Source organism: Culex quinquefasciatus, chromosome 1 (genome assembly GCF_015732765.1).
Source record: "Culex quinquefasciatus strain JHB chromosome 1, VPISU_Cqui_1.0_pri_paternal, whole genome shotgun sequence".
Lineage (NCBI taxonomy): Eukaryota > Metazoa > Arthropoda > Insecta > Diptera > Culicidae > Culex > Culex quinquefasciatus.
In genome coordinates, this window is record NC_051861.1 from 31,711,220 (window position 1) to 31,727,339 (window position 16,120).

At 39.5% G+C, this 16,120-nt stretch overlaps 1 protein-coding gene and 1 long non-coding RNA gene across 2 annotated transcripts in view; one reads left to right on the forward strand and one right to left on the reverse strand.

The window, feature by feature from the left end:
* Positions 1 to 16,120, forward strand: part of LOC119769475 — a 49,734-nt gene that overhangs the window by 10,759 nt on the left and 22,855 nt on the right. The window lies entirely within an intron of this gene.
* LOC119765579 lies at positions 3,458 to 11,713 on the reverse strand. Its single transcript, XR_005276828.1, has 2 exons — positions 11,666 to 11,713; positions 3,458 to 3,743 (listed from the first exon to the last, which is right to left on the reverse strand). It is a non-coding gene; the product is annotated as an uncharacterized LOC119765579 (long non-coding RNA).

Genomic DNA, 16,120 nt, shown 5'->3' on the forward strand with positions numbered 1-16,120 from the left:
TTCAAATGAGCCTAAAACATCAAGGATCTGACAATCCTATCAAAAGTTATTAGCACTTAAGTGTTATTTATACACTTTTTGGAGGCCGGATCTCAGATATTTCAATGAAAATGATGTCCGGGTCCATCATGCGACCCATCGTTAGTTAGATAATCGAAAGACCTTTCAAATGAGCCTAAAACATCAAGGATCTGACAAACCTATCAAAAGTTATTGGCACTTAAGTGTTATTTATACACTTTTTGGAGGCCGGATCTCAGATATTTCAGTAAAAATGATGTCCGGGTCTATCATGCGACCCATCGTTAGTTAGATAATCGAAAGACTTTTCAAATGAGCCTAAAACATCAAGGATCTGACAACCCTATTAAAAGTTATTGGCACTTAAGTGTTATTTATACACTTTTTAGAGGTTTGATTTCAGATATTGTGATAAAAATATTGTCTGAATCTTCCATGCGAACTATCGTTGGATAGGTATTTTTATCAGACCTTGCCGATGAGCCAGAAATATTGATGGTCTGCGAACCATATCAAAAGAAATGAGTAATAAAGTTGATTTGTTAAACATGTTAAGGGGGAATGTTGCTATTTTTACTGAATGTATTGACTTTATGAATATGAGGAAGGCACCAACCACCTAAAGGTGGATTAAGTAACGTTTTTCATTTTAATTCAAATTTTTTTTTTTGACAAGACAACATTTTTCCGATGGATCAACTATGGTCCCCTTGGAACGAGCTGTCAAGTAGGAGCTTTTCTGTCAAGAAGGACCGCGAGGTTAATTTTTCAAAACTGATTTAAAAATCCATTTTAAACTCTTTGTGCTCGTACAAAGGGTCATTGTACTCAGAAAAATAAGCTTTATCGCTGTAAACAATAATATCAGCAATCTAAGCTTCATTTTAGGACCCAATTATGACAGTAGATTCAACCATGATCGTTATTTTATTATTCGGATGGTTCTATTTAAAGCGGATGCAGTCCTAAAAAAGTTAAAGATTTGAAGCCATTAAATGCTCCAAAAATGACTGTGTTTATTCAGACTGTAGTCCCGGTTCACTCTAGTTGAATATATTATTATCATATATTGTAGCATGAATTTGTTCTGAAAACTTTTTTTCACTGATGCCAAAAACAAATATTTTAATTAACTCGGATTCATGTCAATATAGTTTTGTTTATAACATCAAAAGCCCTTCTTTTTATTCGGAAATAGAATTCCAAAACCATAAGGACATAACAGTGAGTAAATTCAATTCTCTAAAAATTTGACAAAGGATTAAAAGCGATATGACCTGGTTCTAAAAAGTATAGAGTAAAATGTCAATTTAATTTTTGAATAGTAACCAAGTTAGTTCAATATTAGTTGGGCTTAAAAAGCCCAACAAACAGTTTTCTTTTGTTAAGGATGTGCTATTTTTTCTAACATTCTGATAAATAGTTTTAAAATTCAGTATAATATTCAATAACTTCAGTTGAATTTCGATAAGGATGACAGAGCGATTGCTCTATTTTTCCACATTCCCCACGCTAATGATTAAGTAAGTCTTAAAAATACATTTTAACGAGATAAAAACCGTCCTAATCATAATTTTAATTAATTATTTACATAAACAGAAAATTATAATAGTATAAAAATAATAAAACGTAAAAATAAAAGCCATTGGAAAGAAAAAAGCATTAAAAACATTTTTTAACATTGAACAGGTACTTCATTCGGGCACGAGTCGCCTCTGAACTTCAGGGTTTTTGATACTGGACATGAAATTTGAAATTGGCGGAACCATAAGAGTTGGGGCAATAAAGGTATCAAAATGTAGCTGCTCCTCTGTGATGTTGCTGCACGGTTACGCAAAACGGAAATGAAATTAAATCCAGCCTCGGAATAGAGTTATCTACGTGCGTATGTATTGCGTGTACGTACACGAAAAAGATTGAGGTTAAATTTTGTACAGTCCAGCAAAACAAATGGCGTGCTAGTGTGCGTGAGAGCGGGCTTAGATAACTCTATCAGAATCACCTCGAAATTTACGAGCGGTTACATATGTGTGTGTGTGAGTGTAAGCGCGTGCAGTCCAAAATCTCAGCCTGCTGCGCCCCACTTCAGCTCATAATTTTTGGATCGTCGTCGAGGCCACATCAGCTGCAGCAGAAGAGGGCGCAGAAGGCGAAAATTTCCTAGGCAGGCTAACGGACAAACAACGAAGAACAACCGCTGCACCGCAGGAGAAGCAAACCACAGGCCAAGGTTCCGAAGGAGAGAGGAAACCGGCCAAGCCCGCGGCCCGTCCGCTGGTTGACGAAACGAATCTGGCCGCCATCACCCCGAAGGATCGGAACTTCGGAACGAATCGCCACTGCAGACCATCGGGAAAGAAGAAGAGCAGCTCCTCCACCATCGCAAGTGTAACGGACAAGAAGCAAAAGCCCCGCCGCAAGTAGCACTTAGGAACGTGGTGCTGATGCAGGTTGACCCAGACCAAAGCCATGGACATCTTCCTCAACGTTGACCGGAGAAGCGGCCCGAATGAAGCACTACACCTCGCGGAAGATTTGATAAACAAACGGCCCTTTTCAGGGCCACCAAATATCTCACGAAAGAGTTGTTCCTTCAAAATTTCCCTCTAAGAATGTTCCCTAAAAATTTAAAAAAAGATCGAATAAAAATCATTTCACCACAGAGTTAGCATGAAACCACTGTTTCTGTGTGGTAGAATGTCATACGCGCTTGTGTGTGTGTGTGTGTGTGTGTGAGCACGGAGAGAGAAAAATCGCCTGCTGCAAAAATGCACAAGTCAGAATAACTTTTCGAAAATTTGGAGCCGTCGCCGATTGCTGGCAACAGCCTTCAAAAAACACTGGCTCAGAAAAAGCCCCATCGAAACGACGTTGAACGCTTCAACTTTATCCTCAGCTCAAGCATCTCCGCCGTCAGGTATTCCCGGTTTGGTTGACTCGTCCGACCGGGAACTGCGGCCCAGCTCGAGACTACCGTGTCTGTTTCTCGCCTTAACCTTTCCTCATTTGCTGACGCGTCGTCCCTTCCTCTTTGAAAGTCGAGAGTGAAATGATTGCGAAAATGACAAATCGACCTATATTTATAGATTTTTGTTTTGGCATATCGCGGAACGATAAAATCTTGGTGGCGAATGCAGTAGGAAGGCAGAGAGAATGCAGTAGGAACGGCAAAATGAGGAAAAAATCTTGCGTGCTTGTGAAAAGAGGGGAATTAATAGCGAAGTAGAAGTATAAAAATGCGTTCTACCCTTTCCACTCCACTTAGTTGCCAACGAGATGCTGAACAAGTCGGGTCGGCTCATAATAACTATCTGAGCCGCAGACGCTTGAAGCAGCAGCAGCAGGGAGAGAGAGCCCCAAATTCTCTCTTCCGGAGAAGGATTTCTTCTAAAAAATTACCTTTATTTTCTAGAGAGAGAGAGAGAGAGAGAGAGAGAGAGAGAGAGAGAGAGAGAGAGAGAGAATCGGAGAGCAGCACCGAAGAGGGCAAATTGTGTGCGAATGCCGTAGAATGACACACCATACATACACACTCCCGTTTCATGGTACACGCTGATTGGGTTCGATGCGTCGAGTTTCCCTTCCACGGATGTTCGATTCATGTATCTGAATTCGTCACCTGAAAAGGCCATCAAAGACTGCGACCAACTACAGATACACCCGGTGACGAGCAAAACCGCCAGCGGAGGCATCTTTTAGGCAGTGGAGTAAAATCGTTTAACCTAGTAGACTGTGTAGGGCAGCGAATGACCAAGAAGGTTAAAGCTGCCAGAAATAAATAAATTAACAACAACAACTAGTAGACTGTGTGAAAATTGTTGTAGCCCTGTTGTATGGGTTAGTACAACGAATCTACTACGAGCTCGTGTAATTGGTCACGGCCCCGGGATGCACAGCCGGGTCAGTCAGGAAGCTTCCCCCAATTCGTTCAAAGATTTTGTTTACGCCAGTGGTGGCCAAAACCTGGAGTGGCCGGTGCCCTCAAAGAAGGTTCCCCCGGGGCCTGGGGGGACATTTACAGAACCATACGAGTTTTGGCAATATGGGTATCAAAATTTATGGTTTTTGATACTGAACATGAAAATGGCCATTTCGACAGTGGTGGCCAAAACCTGGAGTGGCCGGTGATCTCAAAGCAGGTTCCCCCGGGGCCTGGGGGGACATTTACAGAACCATATGAGTTGTGGCAATATGGGTATCAAAATTCATGGTTTTTGATACTGAACATGAAAATGGCCATTTCGACAGTGGTGGCCAAAACCTTGAGTGGCCGGTGCCCTCAAAGAAGGTTCCCCCAGGGCCCGGAGGGCCTTTTACAGAACCATACGAGTTGTGGCAATATGGATATCAAAATTCATGGTTTTTGATACTGAACATGAAAATGGCCATTTCGGCAGTGGTGGCCAAAACCTGGAGTGGCCGGTGCCCTCAAAGAAGGTTCCCCCGGGGCCCGGAGGGCCTTTTACAGAACCATATGAGTTTTGGCAATATGGGTATCAAAATTCATGGTTTTTGATACTGAACATAATAATGGCCATTTCGGCAGTGGTGGCTAAAACCTGGAGTGGCCGGTGCCCTCAAAGCAGGTTCCTCTTGGGCCCAGGATAACATTAACCGAAACATACGGGTTGTTGCAATATGGGTATCAAAATTCATTGTTTTGATATTGAACCTGCAAATGGCCATTTCGACAGTAGTGGCCACAACCTGAAGTTGCCGGTGCCCTCATGGAAAGTTCACATTGGGGGAACATTTAGGACAATTTTGCCGACAAATCTATGAAACAAAATACAATAATCTTATCCCAGATTTCACTAGCAATCCAAAAACTCATTCAAAATGTTTGGTCCTATGTCTTTCGGTTATGTCTCTGACATACCATCTTGAACTTTTGGCAATATGAGTAATAAATCGCTGGGGTAATAAATCGATAATTGCGAAATTATTGAAATTGAGAATAACTCTTTTGTAATCAATTTGAGCCCTAAAAAGGGCTTTTAATGCTTGCTGTTGAAATTTACTTGGCTGTCGCCGATGGCTGGCAAGAGCCTTGCCAAAACATTTCCCCATCGCGAACAACATTGAACCCTTCCAGGTTCGGTCTGCCCCTTCGCCACGATGCTTCTCCGCCTTCAGCTATCTTTGTTGCCGCTGTGTCGTCCCTTCCTCGTAGACTGTCGAGAGTGATTTGAGTACGCAAATGAAATAGATTTTCGTTTTGGGATTTCGTGGAACGAAGAAATCTAGGTGGCGAATGCCGTAGGAAGGCAGAGAGAACGCCGTAGAATCGTCAAAACGAGAAAAAAGTCTTGTAATGTGTGGGAATAAATCTTTTAATGTGATTCAAATTTGTTGTGATGCAAAGAAAATCTTTAACACATGGTTCAGACTGGCTCTTTGTAATGAATTGGAGTCCTGATAATGGCTTTCAATTATTTCAAAATATTTCTAAAAAATTGTTCAATGCCAAAAGTTTAATTGATGAAATGATTTCAAATCAACTGGCACGACAATCTTGACATTACGATTAGCTGTGAAGCGTTTCAAAACTTTAGACGTTATCCAACGTCAAAATACCATAAGATCTTAGAGCAGAAATACCATAAGATCTTAGAGCAGAAATAAATAGATCTTAAGAAATAACCATTTCGTGATTGATTTTGTGGCCAAGAAACGCAAATAATAAAACTATAAAAAAAATCATTAACTTTTGTGTCCGAAGTTCTTCGTCATGATGGTTATGCCTGTAGCATTACCACTGCACCTTTTTATCAAAAACTAAACAAGTAAAAAGATGCAAAAAATGTTTATCTTTTTAGTGCAGTTTACAAAAACTACTCAAGTGTATTTTAACTGTAAAAATAATTAGTTTGAGTGTTTGGTATGTGCCAAAATATCTGTACATGTGGCAACGCTGGTTGGAACGTCCTCTACCACAGGGTGACCACCTCGGGAAAACTGGAAAACTGGAAAAACCGGGAATTTATTCCATCGGGAGAAAACCGGGAAAAACTCGGGAATTCGACTGAAAAACCGGGAAAATATTTTAAGTTTAGTTAAAATTCGACAAATTTCTCTTAAATGACTTAAACGTATGCTTTTCTCTATTAGAATATTATTCTCGTTATTCTAAATGAATGGTTCGGGAAAATAATGTTTTAATTTGTGTAATAGACTCAAGCTACTAGGCTTTGATTGTTTTTTTTGTTGTTGAGTATTCCTTGATATATTTCTTTGGCGAGGGGGGAGAAGCAACTACGATTACCATTACCTACACCACCGGACCCGGTTTAAAAAACAAATGTTTGATAAGCTGCAATTTTTCCGATCAAGTTCGCGGTTCAATAGAAAATTTACTCAGGGCTATGATTTTTGAATTCTTATTTCAATAAGTATTGAATTTTATAAGCACAATAAACAATTTATTTTTGTTTTATTATGTATTGCAATATCGACTTGAGTTGCACAGCAGCTAAGGAAGTTTTTGTATTTTTATTCCAAAATTGTCAAACTTACGGATTTAACACTTCAACAATATGATTGTAAAAAGAGTCAAAATCTGCTTGATTTTTTTGTGTAGACAGTAACTTTAGGGAATAAATAACCGATAGTTCCCATAATTTCGATAATACCCTGGGCCTTGTCAAGTCAAGGGGCATGATTTGATCCTAGTTCATTAGTTAAAATTTGGGTATACATTCTTTTTTATAAGCACTATGGACACCACTTCATGCTACGAGAACTCGCTTTGCCGCAGCCCCAGGGCTTAAGCGTTGACCGATAAGCTGTCTTCGTGAACTAAGTAGTTCTCCGATAGTGAAAATAACACAATTGCACAAGACACCGCTGCTTCTGTCACTTTTTCACTATCACAATGTGGGATTTAGGTCGGGACTTCAGGATAGTACAATTGATTTGTTGCTTAGCATTAGCATTTAAAATAAATCTGTATCCTTTCCAAATCTTTTTGATGTTAAATTTAGTTGCAATTATTAAGTTAGAGTAATGCTGTCAATAAACTTTGATTGATGTAGAATACTAGGCATTCTTTTATGTCAAATTGTCCATAGAGTCTCGATCAATCAATAATGTAATGATATCGGACAAAATTCGTTGATCTGTTGAACTAACGGTTTTCGGATTATGGTTGTATCGACCATTGTTGCGAATCGAGGAACTACAGATCTTTTGACGCAAATGGTCATTTCTTTTTCAAATCGCGATTCTGTCCTATTTGTATATCAGTTCATAAATTTTTATTGTTTTTGATAAAAGTAGTACTACAACAGTTAAAGGAATGTTAAGTTTTGAACATTAAGTTTAGACGTTTAGAGGATTTTAGATTAAAGTTTAGATTTTCAATCCAAAGTAGTTAGCAAATGAATATTTGGACTTATATGAATGATTGAACATTTTGGACTTATGAATAACACACAACTGTGCATTTATTCTAGAGTCAGATCCATACAGCGTCAGTATTTATTTGGTCGAAGTGTACTAATTCATTGGCAGATCTGATTCTAGTTGTAATGTACGACAAGACTACTGACGGACATGACAGGACGAGGGCCCAGTTTAGAGGTTTCAACATCAACGATGTGCGGCTGGACCACCCTCCCAAAAAAAAAAAAAAGATAGTTCCCATAATTTCGATAATACTAAAATTTGCGTACCAAAAATCGTGGTGCAAACAGCCTTAGCTTGATGTGCGCCGTTAAAAATAAGAACACAGTTCAGATTCGATTATCCGAAAGCCTCGGAAAAAAATAAAAAAACATAAATATTTAAATAAAAATTCACAGTTTCAACATTTGCATGTAAAAAGTGTTTTAAAATGCATTCTACACTAGTTTAGTTTTTTGCAATCATTAGTTTTCAAATAATGTAAAATTTAACGAAAAGAAAAATATTAGCGAAAAAAAACAATAAACATCGAAAATCTTCAATTCAAATGATTTTTAAATCAACCCAAACATGCTAAAAATGATTCTGAACGCAGGTGAATGAATCTAAAATTGATTTCACTTGATTCCATTAAAATTTTCATTATAATTTTGAAGTTATTTTTCTAATCTAATCTAATCTAATCAGACCCTAGCGCAGCCAATCTTTCGAAGGGATCCTGGAGAGTGCCTTAGGTTAGATGACGCCTAGCACTCTTCTTGTCATTTATTAACGTTTGTAGTGCGCCATTGCATTAGAATGCATTGAAACATCACAAGCGTTAAAGCGGCCAGGCCTACTGCGTAAAGCCGTATCGCAGAGATGACTCGTAATTGGGTTGAGTTTGAGCACTGAGTGTTCGAACAACAACACAATTCTGAATCGACAGGGGAGGAAGAAGCGTGGGGACACACCACCATACGCTCCGAGATTTTTGTTGTATTCGTTGGGAGCACCATGTTTAGATGGTTTTGGTACTCCGGGACCCTCTGGGATGGGACATTGTATTTCCACGAATGCCCTGGACACTATTTGCCGTGGTTATAGCGCCACAACTCGCTCTCTGTAACAGTATTCCTAATTCCAGTCCACGCTCACCAAGTCGTCATGGCGTAGTGGTTAGCATTTTTGCTTACCAATCCAAAGGACGGGGATCGAACCCCGCCTCTAGCGACTTTGATTTTTGTTCATATTCATCATTTCAGATTTCTATGTTCTTAAATTTCTCGTTGGGAGCAGATGGGCATCGAACCCAGAACCATTCGCTTATAAAGCGAACACCGTAACCAGTCAGCCACGGCCGCTCCCTCATTATAATTTTGAAGTTATTTTTTTTTAAATTGCCCCTGATTTTTCGGGCCAATTTTGATGGGGAAGACAAAAGTTTCAATAAAATTTGCACCAGCATAAACTATTTGAAAATGATTTAGAATTATGAAATCCAAGATAGCGGCCATTTTGGGCTAAAATGAAATGTTGAAAAAAATGAATTTTCAAATTTAATAGGCAGTCAACCACTCAACAGTGACTAAAATTTAGTAGCTAAACTCGAATTTGAAGTTTAAAGTAAGAAAATAAAAAAAATACGAATTGTTTTTTATTGTTCAAACCTTCGGATAATCAAGACGGACTGTTAACAATTTTTACTGTAAAACATTTAATGGAATTTCAAAAATCTGTTTTCAGTAGTATTTTATAAGATATTTTTAGTTATTTGGGAATCTTTCAACAATAGAATGCCTATCAAATTGTGTTCAAATTCAGAACATTTGAAAAAATATCTTTCTTTGAAAATTTATTTTAAAATTGTTATTTAAAATTTTAGATATTTTAAAATTACAATATTTTTAGAGTTCAACTGCATAATAGTCATTTCAGTACAAACAGTCACTTTTTTGACGAAGAACTTCGTCTTAGGGCTCTATACAGGGTAGCAATCCAAAATTTCGCGAAGCGAAATGAAACCGATAAATGAAACACCTTCCCCAAGCAGAGGGGAAAATCACAGAAGCAGCGCGGCCGACGGTTGATATAAATATAAACGCCACTCCCTCCACAGCATTAGTTTAGTCGGTGGTCTACCACCGAAGCGAGAGGAGCTCAGCTCTTCGCGAGCGCCAGCCTTCTCTCTTCCCTACAAAACCACGGGAAATTTGAAGGCAGGCTTCAGTCGGTGGTCTACCACCGAAGCGAGAGGAGCTCAGCTCCTCGCAAGCGCCACCAGGTGGCGTTTTCAGGAACTAGCCTTCCCGATTCCCTACAAAACCATGGGAAATCTGAAGGTTGGCTTCAGTCGGTGGTCTACCACCGAAGCGAGAGGAGCTCAGCTCCTCTCGCAAGCGCCACCAAGCGCTTGGCAGTAGTGACCACCACCTGGATTTTGATACTGGACATGAAATATGACATTTTGGCAGTAGTGGCCACCACCTGAAGTGGCCGGAGGCCCCGGGGGTGTTCCGATAGGGGGACATTTGCGGAACCATAAGAGTTGGGGGAATTTGGGTATCAAACATTAGCGTTTTTGATACTGGACATGAAATTTGACATTTCGGCAATAGTGGCCACCACCTGGAGTGGCCGGAGGCCCCTGGGATGTTCCGATAAGGGGACATTTGCGGAACCATAAGAGTTGGGGCAATATGGGTATCAAACTTCAGGGTTTTTGATACTGGACATGAAATTTGAAATTGGCGGAACCATAAGAGTTGGGGCAATAAAGGTATCAAAATGTAGCTGCTCCTCTGTGATGTTGCTGCACGGTTACGCAAAACGGAAATGAAATTAAATCCAGCCTCGGAATCAGAATCACCTCGAAATTTACGAGCGATTACATATGTGTGTGTGAGTGTAAGCGCGTGCAGTCCAAAGGGCTCTTGTTAATTTGATTTGGTTAACCGCGGTTGAATTTCTTGAAATAATTCGAACTGTCAAAATCCAACAAAGCATCTACCGGTGGATACTTTTCTACCACTGATTTTTGTGCGATCAATGTGATAGATGCTTTGGTGGATTTTTGACAGTTCGAATTATTTCAAGAAAATCCACCGCGGTTAACCAAATCAAATTAACAAAACCCCTAAAAAATCTGAGCCTGCTGCGTTGCCAAATTGTTGGCCGATGCGCCAAACGCAAAACAAGAATCACCGTGTTGGTGTCGTTTCGTTCGAATCCAGATGAATACAACCACATCAGCAGATTTACCCTTCGATGCGAAAGCAAATACGTGTGTATGTACGGGGGCGCGCGCAGTGACAAAAAGAGGGGAAGTAATAGCGAAGTAGAAGTATAAAAATGCGTTCTACCCTTTCCACTCCACTTAGTTGCCACCGAGATGCTGAACAAGTCGGGTCGGCTCATATCTGAGCCGCAGACGGGTGAAGCAGCAGCAGCAGGGAGAGAGAGAGCCCTAGCAACGCAAATTCTCTCTTCCGGAGAAGGATTTCTTCTGAAAAATTACCTTTATTTTCTAGAGAGAGAGAGAGAATCGGAGAGCAGCACCGAAGAGGGCAAATTGTGTGCGAATGCCGTAGAATGACACACCAAATGCCGTAGGATGCAGCCGTCCCCTAACATGACAGTTTTCGTGAATTGCGCGTATCCACCGACAGATGGCATGTGGACCTCGTCGGAGTCCGCCCATTAAAAACGCAACTCAAAATTTGCATGGGAAACTTTTTTTCCGTGACGGCTTTCGCGGCACGCTCCCTCCAACTGTTCGAGACTAATATTTTAACGTGGCGTATCTTTAAACAAGTTTTTCAAGAAAATGATTCCAGAATGCTTATTTTGTCGTTTTAAACCGAAAGTAGGCAAAAACTATATTAATTTAAACTATTCGCCATTTTCAAATGTTTGGCTAGATGATATCAAAGGCCGCCATCTTAGGCCCAGTGGGCCCACAAAAAGAGGTACGCTCAGTTTGTATGGGAGCTGTCAACATGCTCCCGGGCTGGTAGGATGGCAGATTCAAGAAAATTGCCAAATGCGCGTTCACACACACATACACACACACTCCCGTTTCATGGTACACGCTGATTGGGTTCGATGCGTCGAGTTTCCCTTCCACGGATGTTCGATTGATGTATCTAAATTCGTCACCTGAAAAGGCCATCAAAGACTGCGACCAACTACAGATACACCCGGGGACGAGCAAAACCGCCAGCGGAGGCAACTTTTAGGCAGTGGAGCAAAATCGCTTAACCTAGTAGACTGTGTGAAAATTGTTGTAGCCCTGTTGTATGGGTTAGTACAACGAATCTACTACGAGCTCGTGTAATTGGTCACGGCCCCGGGATGCACAGCCGGGTCAGTCAGGAAGCTTCCCCCAATTCGTTCAAAGATTTTGTTTACGCCAGTGGTGGCCAAAACCTGGAGTGGCCGGTGCCCTCAAAGAAGGTTCCCCCGGAGCCCGAAGGGCCTTTTACATAACCCTACGAGTTTTGGCAATATGGGTATCAAAATTTATGGTTTTTGATACTGAACATGAAAATGGCCATTTCGACAGTGGTGGCCAAAACCTGGAGTGGCCGGTGATCTCAAAGCAGGTTCCCCCGGGGCCTGGGGGGACATTTACAGAAACAAACGAGTTGTGGCAATTTGGGTATCAAAATTCATGGTTTTTGATACTGAACATGAAAATGGCCATTTCGACAGTGGTGGCCAAAACCTGGAGTGGCCGGTGATCTCAAAGCAGGTTCCCCCGGGGCCTGGGGGGGACATTTACAGAACCATACGAGTTGTGGCAATATGGGTATCAAAATTCATGGTTTTTGATACTGAACATGATAATGGCCATTTCGACAGTGTTGGCCAAAACCTGGAGTGGCCGGTGCCCTCAAAGAAGGTTCCCCCGGGGCCTGGGGGGACATATACAGAACCATACGAGTTGTGGCAATATGGGTATTAAAATTCATGGTTTTTGATACTGAACATGAAAATGGCCATTTCGACAGTAGTGGCCACAACCTGGGGTGGCCGGTGATCTCAAAGCAGGTTCCCCCGGGGTCTGTGGGGACATTTACAGAACCATACGAGTCAAAATTCATGGTTTTTGATACTGAACATGATAATGGTCATTTCGGCAGTGGTGGCTAAAACCTGGATTGGCCGGTGCCCTCAAAGAAGGTTCCCCGGGGCCCGGAGGGCCTTTACAGAACCATACGAGTTTTGGCAATATGGGTATCAAAATTCATTGTTTTGATATTGAACCTGCAAATGGCCATTTCGACAGAAGTGGCCACAACCTGGAGTTGCCAGTGCCCTAATGGAAAGTTCACCTTGGGGGAACATTTATGACAATTTTGCCGACAAATCTATGAAACAAAATACAATAATCTTATCCCAGATTTCACTAGCAATCCAAAAACTCATTCAAAATGTTTGGTCCTATGTCTTTCGGTTATGTCTCTGACATACCATCTTGAACTTTTTGGCAATATGAGTAATAAATCGCTGGGGGTAATAAATCGATAATTGCGAAATTATTGAAATTGAGAATAACTCTTTCGTAATCAATTTGAGCCCTAAAAAGGGCTTTTTAATGCTTGCTGTTGAAATTTACTTGGCTGTCGCCGATGGCTGGCAAGAGCCTTGCCAAAACATTTCCCCATCGCGAACAACATTGAACCCTTCCAGGTTCGGTCTGCCCCTTCGCCACGATGCTTCTCCGCCTTCAGCTATCTTTGTTGCCGCTGTGTCGTCCCTTCCTCGTAGACTGTCGAGAGTGATTTGAGTACGCAAATGAAATAGATTTTCGTTTTGGGATTTCGTGGAACGAAGAAATCTAGGTGGCGAATGCCGTAGGAAGGCAGAGAGAACGCCGTAGAATCGTCAAAACGAGAAAAAAGTCTTGTAATGTGTGGGAATAAATCTTTTAATGTGATTCAAATTTGTTGTGATGCAAAGAAAATCTTTAACACATGGTTCAGACTGGCTCTTTGTAATGAATTGGAGTCCTGATAATGGCTTTCAATTATTTCAAAATATTTCTAAAAAATTGTTCAATGCCAAAAGTTTAATTGATGAAATGATTTCAAATCAACTGGCACGACAATCTTGACATTACGATTAGCTGTGAAGCGTTTCAAAACTTTAGACGTTATCCAACGTCAAAATACCATAAGATCTTAGAGCAGAAATACCATAAGATCTTAGAGCAGAAATAAATAGATCTTAAGAAATAACCATTTCGTGATTGATTTTGTGGCCAAGAAACGCAAATAATAAAACTATAAAAAAAATCATTAACTTTTGTGTCCGAAGTTCTTCGTCATGATGGTTATGCCTGTAGCATTACCACTGCACCTTTTTATCAAAAACTAAACAAGTAAAAAGATGCAAAAAATGTTTATCTTTTTAGTGCAGTTTACAAAAACTACTCAAGTGTATTTTAACTGTAAAAATAATTAGTTTGAGTGTTTGGTATGTGCCAAAAATATCTGTACATGTGGCAACGCTGGTTGGAACGTCCTCTACCACAGGGTGACCACCTCGGGAAAAAACCGGGAAAACCGGGAAAAACCCGGGAATTTATTCCATCGGGAGAAAACCGGGAAAAACTCGGGAATTCGACTGAAAAACCGGGAAAATATTTTAAGTTTAGTTAAAATTCGACAAATTTCTCTTAAATGACTTAAACGTATGCTTTTCTCTATTAGAATATTATTCTCGTTATTCTAAATGAATGGTTCGGGAAATAATGTTTTAATTTGTGTAATAGACTCAAGCTACTAGGCTTTGATTGTTTTTTTTGTTGTTGAGTATTCCTTGATATATTTCTTTGGCGAGGGGGGAGAAGCAACTACGATTACCATTACCTACACCACCGGACCCGGTTTAAAAAACAAATGTTTGATAAGCTGCAATTTTTCCGATCAAGTTCGCGGTTCAATAGAAAATTTACTCAGGGCTATGATTTTTGAATTCTTATTTCAATAAGTATTGAATTTTATAAGCACAATAAACAATTTATTTTTGTTTTATTATGTATTGCAATATCGACTTGAGTTGCACAGCAGCTAAGGAAGTTTTTGTATTTTTATTCCAAAATTGTCAAACTTACGGATTTAACACTTCAACAATATGATTGTAAAAAGAGTCAAAATCTGCTTGATTTTTTTGTGTAGACAGTAACTTTAGGGAATAAATAACCGATAGTTCCCATAATTTCGATAATACCCTGGGCCTTGTCAAGTCAAGGGGCATGATTTGATCCTAGTTCATTAGTTAAAATTTGGGTATACATTCTTTTTTATAAGCACTATGGACACCACTTCATGCTACGAGAACTCGCTTTGCCGCAGCCCCAGGGCTTAAGCGTTGACCGATAAGCTGTCTTCGTGAACTAAGTAGTTCTCCGATAGTGAAAATAACACAATTGCACAAGACACCGCTGCTTCTGTCACTTTTTCACTATCACAATGTGGGATTTAGGTCGGGACTTCAGGATAGTACAATTGATTTGTTGCTTAGCATTAGCATTTAAAATAAATCTGTATCCTTTCCAAATCTTTTTGATGTTAAATTTAGTTGCAATTATTAAGTTAGAGTAATGCTGTCAATAAACTTTGATTGATGTAGAATACTAGGCATTCTTTTATGTCAAATTGTCCATAGAGTCTCGATCAATCAATAATGTAATGATATCGGACAAAATTCGTTGATCTGTTGAACTAACGGTTTTCGGATTATGGTTGTATCGACCATTGTTGCGAATCGAGGAACTACAGATCTTTTGACGCAAATGGTCATTTCTTTTTCAAATCGCGATTCTGTCCTATTTGTATATCAGTTCATAAATTTTTATTGTTTTTGATAAAAGTAGTACTACAACAGTTAAAGGAATGTTAAGTTTTGAACATTAAGTTTAGACGTTTAGAGGATTTTAGATTAAAGTTTAGATTTTCAATCCAAAGTAGTTAGCAAATGAATATTTGGACTTATATGAATGATTGAACATTTTGGACTTATGAATAACACACAACTGTGCATTTATTCTAGAGTCAGATCCATACAGCGTCAGTATTTATTTGGTCGAAGTGTACTAATTCATTGGCAGATCTGATTCTAGTTGTAATGTACGACAAGACTACTGACGGACATGACAGGACGAGGGCCCAGTTTAGAGGTTTCAACATCAACGATGTGCGGCTGGACCACCCTCCCAAAAAAAAAAAAAAGATAGTTCCCATAATTTCGATAATACTAAAATTTGCGTACCAAAAATCGTGGTGCAAACAGCCTTAGCTTGATGTGCGCCGTTAAAAATAAGAACACAGTTCAGATTCGATTATCCGAAAGCCTCGGAAAAAAATAAAAAAACATAAATATTTAAATAAAAATTCACAGTTTCAACATTTGCATGTAAAAAGTGTTTTAAAATGCATTCTACACTAGTTTAGTTTTTTGCAATCATTAGTTTTCAAATAATGTAAAATTTAACGAAAAGAAAAATATTAGCGAAAAAAAACAATAAACATCGAAAATCTTCAATTCAAATGATTTTTAAATCAACCCAAACATGCTAAAAATGATTCTGAACGCAGGTGAATGAATCTAAAATTGATTTCACTTGATTCCATTAAAATTTTCATTATAATTTTGAAGTTATTTTTCTAATCTAATCTAATCTAATCAGACCCTAGCGCAGCCAATCTTT